The sequence below is a fragment of the Macaca fascicularis genome, chromosome 3 (genome assembly GCF_037993035.2).
Source record: "Macaca fascicularis isolate 582-1 chromosome 3, T2T-MFA8v1.1".
Lineage (NCBI taxonomy): Eukaryota > Metazoa > Chordata > Mammalia > Primates > Cercopithecidae > Macaca > Macaca fascicularis.
In genome coordinates this window covers 178143765-178155330 of record NC_088377.1, presented here as the reverse complement: position 1 = coordinate 178155330, position 11566 = coordinate 178143765, and the positions used below count along the sequence as shown (strand labels likewise).

The 11566-nt window shown below is 39.4% G+C and overlaps 1 long non-coding RNA gene across 1 annotated transcript in view; it reads right to left on the bottom strand.

Annotated features, from left to right (window-relative positions):
- Nucleotides 1-3690: 3690 nt before the first annotated feature.
- The window catches only part of LOC102141289 (uncharacterized), a 133876-nt gene continuing 126000 nt past the window's right edge, over nt 3691-11566 (bottom strand). Inside the window, exons 3-4 of the long non-coding RNA XR_010585863.2 lie at nt 5150-5274; nt 3691-5059 (exon numbers count right to left, since the gene is read on the bottom strand). This is a non-coding gene — a long non-coding RNA (uncharacterized lncRNA). The remainder of the gene's footprint in view (nt 5060-5149; nt 5275-11566) is intronic.

The following is an 11566-nucleotide window of genomic DNA, read 5'->3' as shown; positions in this document are numbered from 1 at the left end:
TTAAGGGGATGAGAAGGTATTTTATTGAAGATATCATCATGAGGTTACAAAATAGGAAAAATCTATGGAGACATGCTCGCTTGCTTCAATAGAGAAGGCACCACAGAGCCTAAGTATTGTTATATTCAGAAGGTACCAGGATGGGAAAGAAGAGTCAAATTTAGAACTTTTGTATGAAAATAAGAACTGGAAATGGGAAGTTACTTCTATTAATATATCTCACATCCCACCTCCACATCAACGACTAAAAGAATTTTGAGCTACAGTTAAAGGGAAAAATGTGTCTTCTTTACAAGATGAATAGAAAGGATGTGTTGTTGCAGTAATTCCTACACAGCAATAATTGTCATTAGAAAATTTTAGCAAACACTGTGTTCAACAGGTGTGACCTATGTTCTTATTAGGATCAGGGGCCCCCCCACCAACACAGCTGTAGCTCTTTAAAGCTGTGGTTCTCCCAGTGTAATCACAGTAACAGCAACATGAACATCATCTGGGAACTTCTTAGAAATGAAGTTCACAGGCTGTACCCCATATTTTAAATGAGCATCTCTGGGGACGGGACCTAATGACCTGAGTTTCAGCAGCCCTCCACATGATTTTTCCAATGTGAGCTAATGTTTGAGAGCCATCGCCAATGTTTCTGGATTCTTAATCTTTTCCTAATACTTAAGCCAGAATCAGATAGAAGCTGAAAGGAGTTGTTTGGTCTCAGTTCTTCTTTTTTTCCTTTCTTTCTTTTTTTCTTTTCTTTTTTTTTTTTTTTTTTTTTTGTTGTTGTTGTTGTTTGTCTTCATTTCTGGTCACATTACTCGTTCTCTAATGGATATTTCTAGCAACTAAACAGCTTATGCTTGTGACCTACCACTATAATTGTGGGCAGAATCTAGAAATGAACTGTGGCCTTGTTTGAAAAAGTAATGCTGTCTGCATTAAAATGAGTTCATTGTTCAGGTCTGAGAAATCACTGAGGTGTCAAATCTAGAAATGGCCAATGAAAATTACATAACACACAGAGTGTTACCATTTAGAAGCCACCTTCCTGTTCAGCAGAAACAAATGAAGTTGCCTTTCCCGCATTTTCTTTACAGAATTGTTTAAGAAAACTTATGTCCAGCTATCCTGTCTCTTCCAAGAATTTCTGTGTGAGTTCTGTCTATGCTGTAGAAGGGACACCGGCTTATCACCTTTCCGCAGGAGAGCATAAACCAAGACTATCGCCAGAACCAGATTCATGCTGTTCTGCAAAAGAGCCATAGTTAAGAAAATCCAATTCTCGGCCGGGCGCGGTGGCTCAAGCCTGTAATCCCAGCACTTTGGGAGGCCGAGGCGGGCGGATCACAAGGTCAGGAGATCGAGACCACAGTGAAACCCCGTCTCTACTAAAAATACAAAAAAAAAAAATTAGCCGGGCGCAGTGGCGGGCGCCTGTAGTCCCAGCTACTCAGGAGGCTGAGGCAGGAGAATGGCGGGAACCCGGGAGGCGGAGCTTGCAGTGAGCCGAGATCGCGCCACTGCACTCCAGCCTGGGCAACAGCGTGAGACTCTGTCTCAAAAAAAAAAAAAAAAAAAAAAAAAAAAAAAGAAAATCCAATTCTCTTCTCTCCCAATATTGAGGCTTAAAGGTAAGGTAGTTAACTAATGTAAGTATTTGTGGATTACAGAGCTCAATGTTTCCTTCTCAATGCTAGGATTTTAAAAGGCAATGAAGATTTTCATATAACTCAATTTAAAAATGCATTTCTAAACATGAGAAAAATATCAGCATTGTTTATTTTTGCCTTTGGTCAAATTGTTTATTGTTTATTTAATTATCTTTGTTTGAGAGACAGTTCCGGGCATGTGTGGCAGATGGAGATGTTATTTGGAAAAAGTTCTTCAGATGATTCTTATGTCCTGCTTTCTGTCATTTCCCATTCCTTCCTCTTCTCAACACTTAAGATGTCATGGCTAGGGAGACAATAATCTCTGAGCCAATACATGGTATTCAGAGAAATAAAGGCCCTAGTACTGAGCTATAAATCAATACAGAGGAGTCTCGATGAATCCCATCCAAACTGAAATAACTAGAAAATAAATATCATGTCTCTCCCAGTCTAAGGAAATCAGAAACAATGTATTGTGTCTATAACCTGTATCCTTAAATGCTTATACCCACAAAACACCAACTCAGGCTTACATAGTCCTACATCTCCGGGAGGCAGTGAATTAGAACTAAAGAACCTAAGACTTGGAGGGTAAGTGGGGTAGGGAGAACACTAAGACCCAGAAGGTTCCACTGAAAACAAGTTTACTGGAGGCAAAAACTGACTAAGGGCAATAGGAGGAGTTAAAATACCAGGACGGAAAAACTTATTCTAGCTAAAGTGTGAATTGCTGACCCTTCAGTGAGAGTTGTAGCATCAGTGCAGATGAATTTTCCTGTAGTCCAGAATTCTTGTAATCCTTTATGGTTTCATTTCTCTTCTAGTTTTAAAAAGTCTCAAAGCAGTGAAACACAGAACTGCCACTGATCATGTACCTCAATTTCTTATGATGGTGATAAATCTATTTCAACTTTCTTCAGTTTTCTGTATATTAATGCTGTAGAGAAAATAGCAATATTTATAGTTCCAGCTCCAAAAGTCAATAACAACATGGTTTATGGTTTCTTCTTCTTACTTAGGGTAAAAAAAATAGGATATTAATGCCAGATGCTTAGAATCTGTGTTATCTACATATAATGGTCAGTTATATCTTGGGACAAAGCTAGTTCCATTTGGCCATCAATACTGTTGATGTCTTGAGCCAAATCAGTGATGAAGAGTGATCCAACTAACACAATCACCTCCATCTCTCTTCTGAAGCTTCCTGAATTTCGTGATAAGACACAACAGATGATCCCTTTAACAGACTATAGCTCTAGCCATCCTCAGCTTAGAGCATGAATTTTCAATAGATGCAATATCATGACCAAACTTGGTTCTGGGGGAAAAAGTCTTAGATATTATAATGATTGTAACCCTCCAAGGACCATACCTGACAATATCCGATTCCTTGGTGTTTAACTTTTCTTCTTAGGGAGAGTTTGATGTGTCCTGGTAAGGGAATGATCATGAAAAAAAAATTTGAGAGACACTGGCATATGAGTTCCCACATCTTTGCTGATTGACATAAGATCCCTAACCTGCCTGACCACTCACCTTTCTCCCAGTGACCTCAGGCCAGATTTGGAGAGAAATATAACTTTCCATAGGTATGGGTCTCACAGCAATTACAGATGTCAATGTTACCTTCTAGAAGAGACCACCTACAAAATGACAGCGAAAGGTTCTAATCCTTAGTAGACTTCCAGCAGATAGTCTACTATGACAATACTCATCTAGTATGTTCAGTGAAGTGACAGAAAATTGTAATGACAAAATTGGAATATGGGAGTGATGTTAGTCATTTGACTGGTTTTTTTATATTTTATGAAATCAAATTCCTAAGCAAGTAGTTTCTATATACAAGTTTTAAGAAACTAGCCTCACATTATGGTCAATTTGATTCAATTAATAGTTTCTTAAAGGAGCAAATAAACTAAATTTATATGAAATGTTTAGGTCAGGGTAAAAATAAATGAAAGTATGGGATAAGAGGGGAGAAAAGAAATTTAGTATTAAAAACCACTATTCCCCATCTTAACAGAATAAAAGGAGCATCGTGATATTTGAATAAACATGGAGTTATATTTATCTCAAAAGGCAAGAATGATCAACAAGATACATTAAAGAGAGCTCTAAAGTGTTCCCAATGTTACTTAGAAGAGCATCAAGTTCCTCTGAATTAAATTAAATCCCTAGTTGTATTGTATTCATGGTGAACACAAGACAATCACTTGATTGCATGGTTCAGTACATAATCAGGGGAAGGGCAGCAAACTAAGTTCAACCTAGAAATGTAGGGGTTTAGCTCTGCATAAGCCATAGCAGGTAAATAAGAGTCCTTCAAAGTAAGTTGGAGAAAGCAGTCTGAGATTCTACTCGTATTCATATTCTGCTCCTATTAGAGCTAACACACTCTAATCTTCTACTGAATTGGTGTTTTTACACCTTGATGGTAACCTTTTTGGAGTAATTACTGAAGCCTCACTTTGAGCACGAAAGAAACAAAGTTTCTGATAACTTTTAAGTAACTTGTAATAAAGTTAAACTGGAGCTGTCCAAGTTACTCATGTCACCTGTAACACAGGTGTCAGATGTCACCTGTAATATGGCAGATTGCTGATACATTGAGATAGTATACTAACTAGCTTTGATTATTTTTTCAAAGCTTCATACTAGTGAGTAAGGTGTTATTTAATGGACAAAGTAGTAGATACTAATTTAACCTTTCCTTGAACTGTTAATAGTATTTATTTCAGATCAGTTTCCCAACCATAGATGCACATTGGAATCACCTGGGAAGTTTCAGCGTTACTGATATCTGAGTTCTGTACTATCTAGTTCATGATTTAATTGTTCTAGGTTAATGCCTGGATATTAGAATTTTTAAAAGCCTCCCAGGTAATCTAACTTGCAGCTAAGTTTGAGAACTCCCCTAGATTTTTTAATTAGGAAAGAATATGGTTTTGGACCTGATTGAAATCCTAATTTGCCAACTCTCTCTGCCCTTTTTAATGACTTCTGATTACTTTACCTGTATATAGAAAAAAGACTACCTCTTAAATTAAAACCACAGTAAAATGTTTAGTTCCTTGATACAGCTGTTAAAAAATTAACTTAACTGTATGGTCACAAACTATGGCTTTATTCTTTCTCTGCCTGCCCTAATACCTGGGAATAACCGAACTTATTCTGTGCAGCCTCAAAAGGCTACTGCCCCTCTCTAAACTCAGCATTTTTGGGTGAATTTGCCTCTACCTGGTCATAGTAGTTTATACCTAACACCATTGGCATTCACATCAAAATCTGTGAATGCTTCTACCGCTATACTGGCAAATTGTTTCATCCATTAAAAGAGTAGGTCATGTTTGAAGAATCTGGCTCAGCTGACGCTTCAGTAGCCTTCAGTAGCCTTCAGATGGCATGAATAGGATCTAGAAAAGAATTCAGAGTTGAAACTTAGATTCGACTCTTATGTTTCGCATACTAATGTTAGTCAGAGAGGAGCAAAAATAGTAACTTACCAGATTGTGACTGTAACCAGAAAAATCTAAAAGCATCAACTCTGAACTGAAGGATGTCTGTCTGATTTGAGTCTTGGTGATATGAAGGCAGACACAGCAACTTCTGATGACCATTCACCAAGTAACTAGGTATTTAAAGAGCACTGGTTAGTGAGTTGCTTTGTAGTTGGGAATTGACATGTGAACGTCATGTAACTTACTCATTGAAATCAATAAGGACGTGTCAAGGAGTAGATTCTGCATTTGGAGTTACTGTGGCTACACAAGCATCAATGAAGAAAAGCCTTAGAACAATATGACACCCAGTGTGGACATCTGCTTGAATGGAAATACATCTGCAAGTGGGAATCGAGAATCCCTCTCAGCACTATAAGAATCTCTATGGAGATATCACCCATACAGCAACAGGGGTAAGAGGTAGCTTCTAATTTACTTGTGCTTCCACCTACCTGTCATCAGGCTCATGGTGAACTCCAGTCTCTGCTGAAAGAAAAAGAGTAAAACTAATTTGGTAGGTTGGGCAGCTTTGCTGCTCATGTTGCTTCTCCTAACGGAGGCATTAATAATAAACCAGTTGAGGATGGTAAAGTTTGGTGGCATGGTAGGGCAGTAGCAGCCATGAGACACCTTACCTGGAATAAGAACATTTCTTTGGAATGACAGGCGGATTAGTTCTCAGGATCCTAAAGTTGTTGGCAGGCAATGGGTTATGGTATAGAATTGTGGCATACCGCAATGTGTCGGGAGTCATCTAGATGCAGTCAGATAAATATTTCTCACTTTTCTAGGATGACTTCTAGAAAAAAGAGCTAGCACACTGTGGCAATAATTTTTGTGGCACCATCCCTTAAGACTTAAGAAGCCTTACACGTAACTGAGATTGACATGTTAATGCTATATGAAATTTGTATTCTAGACTGGTTTCTCCAAAGACCCATGGAAAACAACTGTGGCATAGATCCCAAGTTAACAATATGCATTAAGATAAATCTGCATTTTACTCTTAATATTGCTAGTTAGTTGTATGGCCTCAAACTACTCAAACTCTCTACACCTGTTCTCTCACCTATAAAATGGTGAATGATAGGATTTATCTTAAAAAGCTGAGAGAAATTAATGGTTAGCACATTGCATCCCACACTTTATCCTGTTGGCAGTTTGCCTTCATAATTATATTAAGCTTATAGAAATGATTACTTTTGATAGCTTGATCTAGCTTAATAAGATAATTGACTCTTTTTCAAGGTAGAAAACATTAAAATGAAGCAACTTGAATGTTATCCACAACATTCTGCACCATTTAAAGAAAAATTATAGGAGCTGGACTATAGTCAGACCACCCAAAATGATGCTGACAGAGGTGGGAGAAGAATTCACATCTTCTACTTTGGTTAAAATATTATTATTATAGGTCTCCATGGGATGACTTGTATTTCCAAACACACAAAAGAAAAAATGGCTTAGTATGCTTGGCAAATCTAGTCTCAATTCTTAAGTAAGGTCTATCTGCTTCCTTTGCAGCAAAAGAGAATCCCAGAAGCCCATGAAGTCACTTCATTTTTGTTCCTTGTTTCGACAGCATAAGCCGTCTTGCCTAGAAACATCCCAAGAATGAGAGTCGATGAGTGTCAACCATGCATTTTATGTTAGCTTTTGCAGAAAGACCCCTAAAGAAGTTGATTTGATAGGTGATGAGAGTAAGGTGGTGTGAAATAAAAATAAAATCCTACCCCCTATAACTGACTGAGCAGACCCCTTTTGGCCAAGAAGACTCCACAAAAACTTTAAAAACTGTTTCCCAGCCATGATAAGGGAGACTGATCACATCTCAGCACATCCTCTTCCTCACCAACCACTACCAGACCTTTTTCCAAAGAATTAACAGAAACCAGCCCTAGAAAACAAACAAATACAGAGAGACACTTCCACTGATTTCAACCAACCACCTCATGCTGTGGTCGGATTCCCCTCCTTTTTCATGGTTTCAACATGACAACTCAGCACAAAGCATTCCTTCCTGATAGATGACCACCCACCAGAGATTGGTTCTGACCAGTTTACAGAGGTGGCTTACTAAGCACCCTTGCATCCTATGTTTCACTTTTTGATGTATAGGGCCCAATTTTACTGCATTTTAATGTTAAGTCTCCACCCCAAAGTGAACATGGGACATATATGACATACATGTTTCCTTACCATGTGATACGGTTTGGCTGTGTCCCTACCCAAATCTCATCTTGAATTGTAGCTCCCACAATTCTCATGTGTTTTTGGAGGGACCTAGTGGGAGATCACTGAATCATGGGGGCCGTATCCCCCATACTCTTCTCATGGTAGTGAATAAGTACCATAAGATCTAATGGTTTTGTAAGAGAAAACCCCTTGTGCTTGTCTCTCCTTCTCTCTCTGGCCTGCCACCATGTAAGACATGCTTTTCACCTTCCATCATGATTGTTAGGCCTCTCTAGCCACGTGGAACTGTGAGTCCATTAAATCTATTTTTCTTTATAAATTACCCAGTCTCGGGTATGTCTTTATCAGCAGCGTGAAAAATGGGCTAATACACTATGCATGTATGCAACGCCCCCCCAACCCTGAATATTCACAGGTTCTGCTATAACCTGTTAAATACGTATGTTTAGCCAAGCTACTTAGCATAAGCCTCCTGTCCCACTCCTCCATTTGTGAAGCAACTGCTCCACGTCCCAGCCTTCAGGTTGCAACCCATTATAAGAAATAAGATTCTCCTTTCCAAATGTATAGATCTCATGATTTTAAGTTGACAGTGGTTGGGTATTTTGATCAACCTCTCAAAATGAATTTTAGAAGCAACTAGAAAAGCCAGTCTTAAAAAAAAAAAAGACCTCTACTTCCCACCTATACCACAGTGTCCCCTTCTATTAGTCTCCTACTCAAACTGTGGCATCTTAAAAGCACCTAATGAGAAGTCTCACCTGTCTTATACTGCCATATTCATGAAGCCCAACTTCATGAATGTGTTGCTCACTGAGTCTAAATAGTTGTATTGGCAGCCAGCTGGGCAGACACTCAAATGGGAAGTATTCACCAACTGCCCTTTCCTAAATAACTCTCTCTGAACAGTTACTACCTTCTTGCCTTTCCAACAGTACACCTTAACAGGGAATTATGAAGAGAAGCCCTAGAAAGTGGAGTCCCCCAAGGGTCACAAGAAAGAGAAGAAGCAGGAGAAGAGCCGCAGTGGTCTTACTGTCTCTAACCACATATTTGGAGGGAGCAGAACCCAAGACATGAAAAGACCAAAGAGCAGCAGACCCCGAATCACTCACTGCCTACAAGACTGATAGAAGCCCCACCTGGTGCCACTGGCCCATCTTACCTGCTTCCTACACCTAACTTCATAGCCACTTGGATGTTGCCTTTATAGCCATCCTCAAACCACTTGGCAGCTATTCTAGGCTCTGAGGTCAGGTTAAAAATAATGGAAGCGGCCGGGCGCGATGGCTCAAGCCTGTAATCCCAGCACTTTGGGAGGCCGAGACGAGTGGATCACGAGGTCAGGAGATCGAGACCATCCTGGCTAACACGGTGAAACCCCGTCTCTACTAAAAAATACAAAAAACTAGGCGGGCGACATGGCGGGCGCCTGTAGTCCCAGCTACTAGGGAGGCTGAGGCAGGAGAATGGCGTAAACCTGGGAGGTGGAGCTTGCAGTGAGCTGAGATCCGGCCACTGCACTCCAGCCTGAGTGACAGAGCAAGACTCCGTCTAAAAAAAAAAAATAATAATAATAATAATAATAATGGAAGCAAGAATGGTAATCTACACCTGGGATTCAGCCAGCCTCTCTCTGATTTAAGAACGATCCTCAAAGAGGAAGGAATCAAATGTTGAAATATTTTCAACTTTTCTTAAGAAGGCACGTGTTGTATTCGTTTTGGGTGGGTTGATGAGGCCCTGAATAGGGTTGTAACTAACAAAGATGCAAGGTATACTTTCCTTGTAATCAACAACTGCCTTAAGTTGGTGAATAATTTGGTTAAATGGAATTTTAAATCAAAGACATAAGAGTTTAATTAGGAACTATTCTTACCCTACCAAAGTTCACAGGCAGCTGTGCTGATTTCTTTTTCCTGCCAGAATTTTGACAAACTGACAGGGAGAGGAATTTTAAAACAAGTAGCACAACAATACAATAGGTAGCACAACAACACAATAGGCCATTAGATGCTTTCTACACCAGCCAGGAGGATTGATTAAGTGAAGTAGCCCAACAGAAGACAGTGTGAGCCCTGGAAGGCGATAAAATTGTCCCAAATAAGCAGAGCCTAGAGGCCTACAAGCTGTGCTTGCTTTATTTTTAATACTCTATTTTATCCTCTTTGGCAATTTTTTTCTTGCTTCCCAATGTTTGAATTCTATGATTTGTACACTCTTACATGATAATTCTCAAAGTCAATGTGCTTAAGATACATTTTGCAAATTTGCTTAAAATGCAGGTTGCTCCCATTCTACCCCCAACTTGGTTTTGAAAGATCTGGGTGGGAAAGCAGCAGGTAGTTTGGTGCAGTTGAGACATTTGCTAAACCCATTATGTCTGTTCTTTCAGCTCTTCACCCTCTACCATCACTATTTCCTATGCCTTATATACCTGAATCCATGTATTATCTGCCTTTCCAATTCCCCTTATTCAAGGGCCACCTGATAAACTCAAAATCTTAAGTTAAAAAAACAAAAACAAAAATATTCTGGGGCATAACAATATACAAGGCAGTAGACAAAACCTATACAGCTGTGGTATTCCCTAAAAGGAAATTAGCATTTTTACCACGGATGGTAAGCTCCAAATCATTCTAGATTCTGGGGAAGTCACCAAATTCTGAGGACTCTTGAAATTCTCTCTAGGAGGTTCTGGATGGTCCCAAGAAGTTAAAACAGAGGTGGCAATGCAAGAATAAACCTTTGAGCACAAAACTGGAAGGAACTTTAGAGATAATTTAGAATGTATAGGTCAGAAAAGCAAACTTCAGAGAGATTAGGTAATAGATTAATGGCAAATTCATTGGTGAGTGGTTAGTGACATTTCTGAGAAGGTAGTCTATATGGCTGATCACTTTCTGCTGGGCCCACTCCAATCCCAACCACCATATAAGTTGAAAGGCAAACGGGGAGCTCTGAAGAGTGTTACTCCTATCAAATCCATTGGCTGCGGTTTTGCCTGAAAGGGGATATATTTCTATATAACATAAAAAGTTGAGGTCCAGAGATAGGATGGGAGTACTCAAAATTACCCCAGGAGTGCAGCATCGGAATTGTACAGAAGCCCCCACCTAGTTGCAAACACCTTGCTGATTGAGTGCTGCTACCTCTCCTGTCAAGCATAATTATGTTTACTCTTCATGAGCATTTATGACAGACATAAGTCTAATGTTTTATATATTTTCAGGAGGCGTATCTCTAAAACTACATAAGAGTGAAAAACTTAACTTAAAAATAACTAGTACTACTTAAAACTGTATGCCTTAACTGTGAAATCCCATTCTGACTTCTGCTTTCCTGGTTCTTCAAGTAAGCAAACTCTTAAAAGTAGCCCACCCAGTTCCAACCTCCTCCCTAACAAGGCCAATGTTCTTAAAAAAAAAGAGCGGACTCAAAAAAGTGCAGACTCTGATAAGAACCATGTCAACGATAAGCAGTAAATCCAGACAGACTTTGTGTCATATATCTGTGGTGTGCGTATATAACTTTATGTGTGGGAGGGGGTGGTGTATGTGTGTAAGAAAGAGAGAGAGATTGATTTAGATTTGATTTGAATGTTCTTTTGAAATTAAGAGACATTTTAAGAGTGGATAATACTAATTACTTAGAGTAATATATTTAAAAAGACATGTAATGTAATGTATTATTATTAATGACATTATGATTATCAAAATAGATTAAAGTAATCATAGTAAAAAGCCAAATCACTGACAAAACCAAGGATGTTTTACATAGAATGTCTTGGAGTTATTTCTCCACTCTTCACTCCTGTGAGGTGTAAATTGTTCGAACTCCAATCTTGGTCTCTTTTAAACTCACTCCAAGCAAAGTGGAAAGACTTATCGGATTACTAAACCTGAGAAAGGAACCTGAGTAAATGTAGTGGCCCCCACCCTTTGCTACAAGGGAGAGTCTGTCCTGAGAGATGTCCCTGTTTCCGCATGGTGAAAGTCCTCCTGGCTATCTGGTGGATCATTCTGTTTAATTCTAGATTCTCGTGTTAGTAAGCCCTTGAGGTGGCCGGGCGCGGTGGCTCAAGCCTGTAATCCCAGCACTTTGGGAGGCCGAGACGGGCGGATCACGAGGTCAGGAGATCGAGACCATCCTGGCTAACACGGTGAAACCCTGTCTCTACTAAAAAATACAAAAAAACTAGCCGGGTGAGGTGGCGGGCGCCTG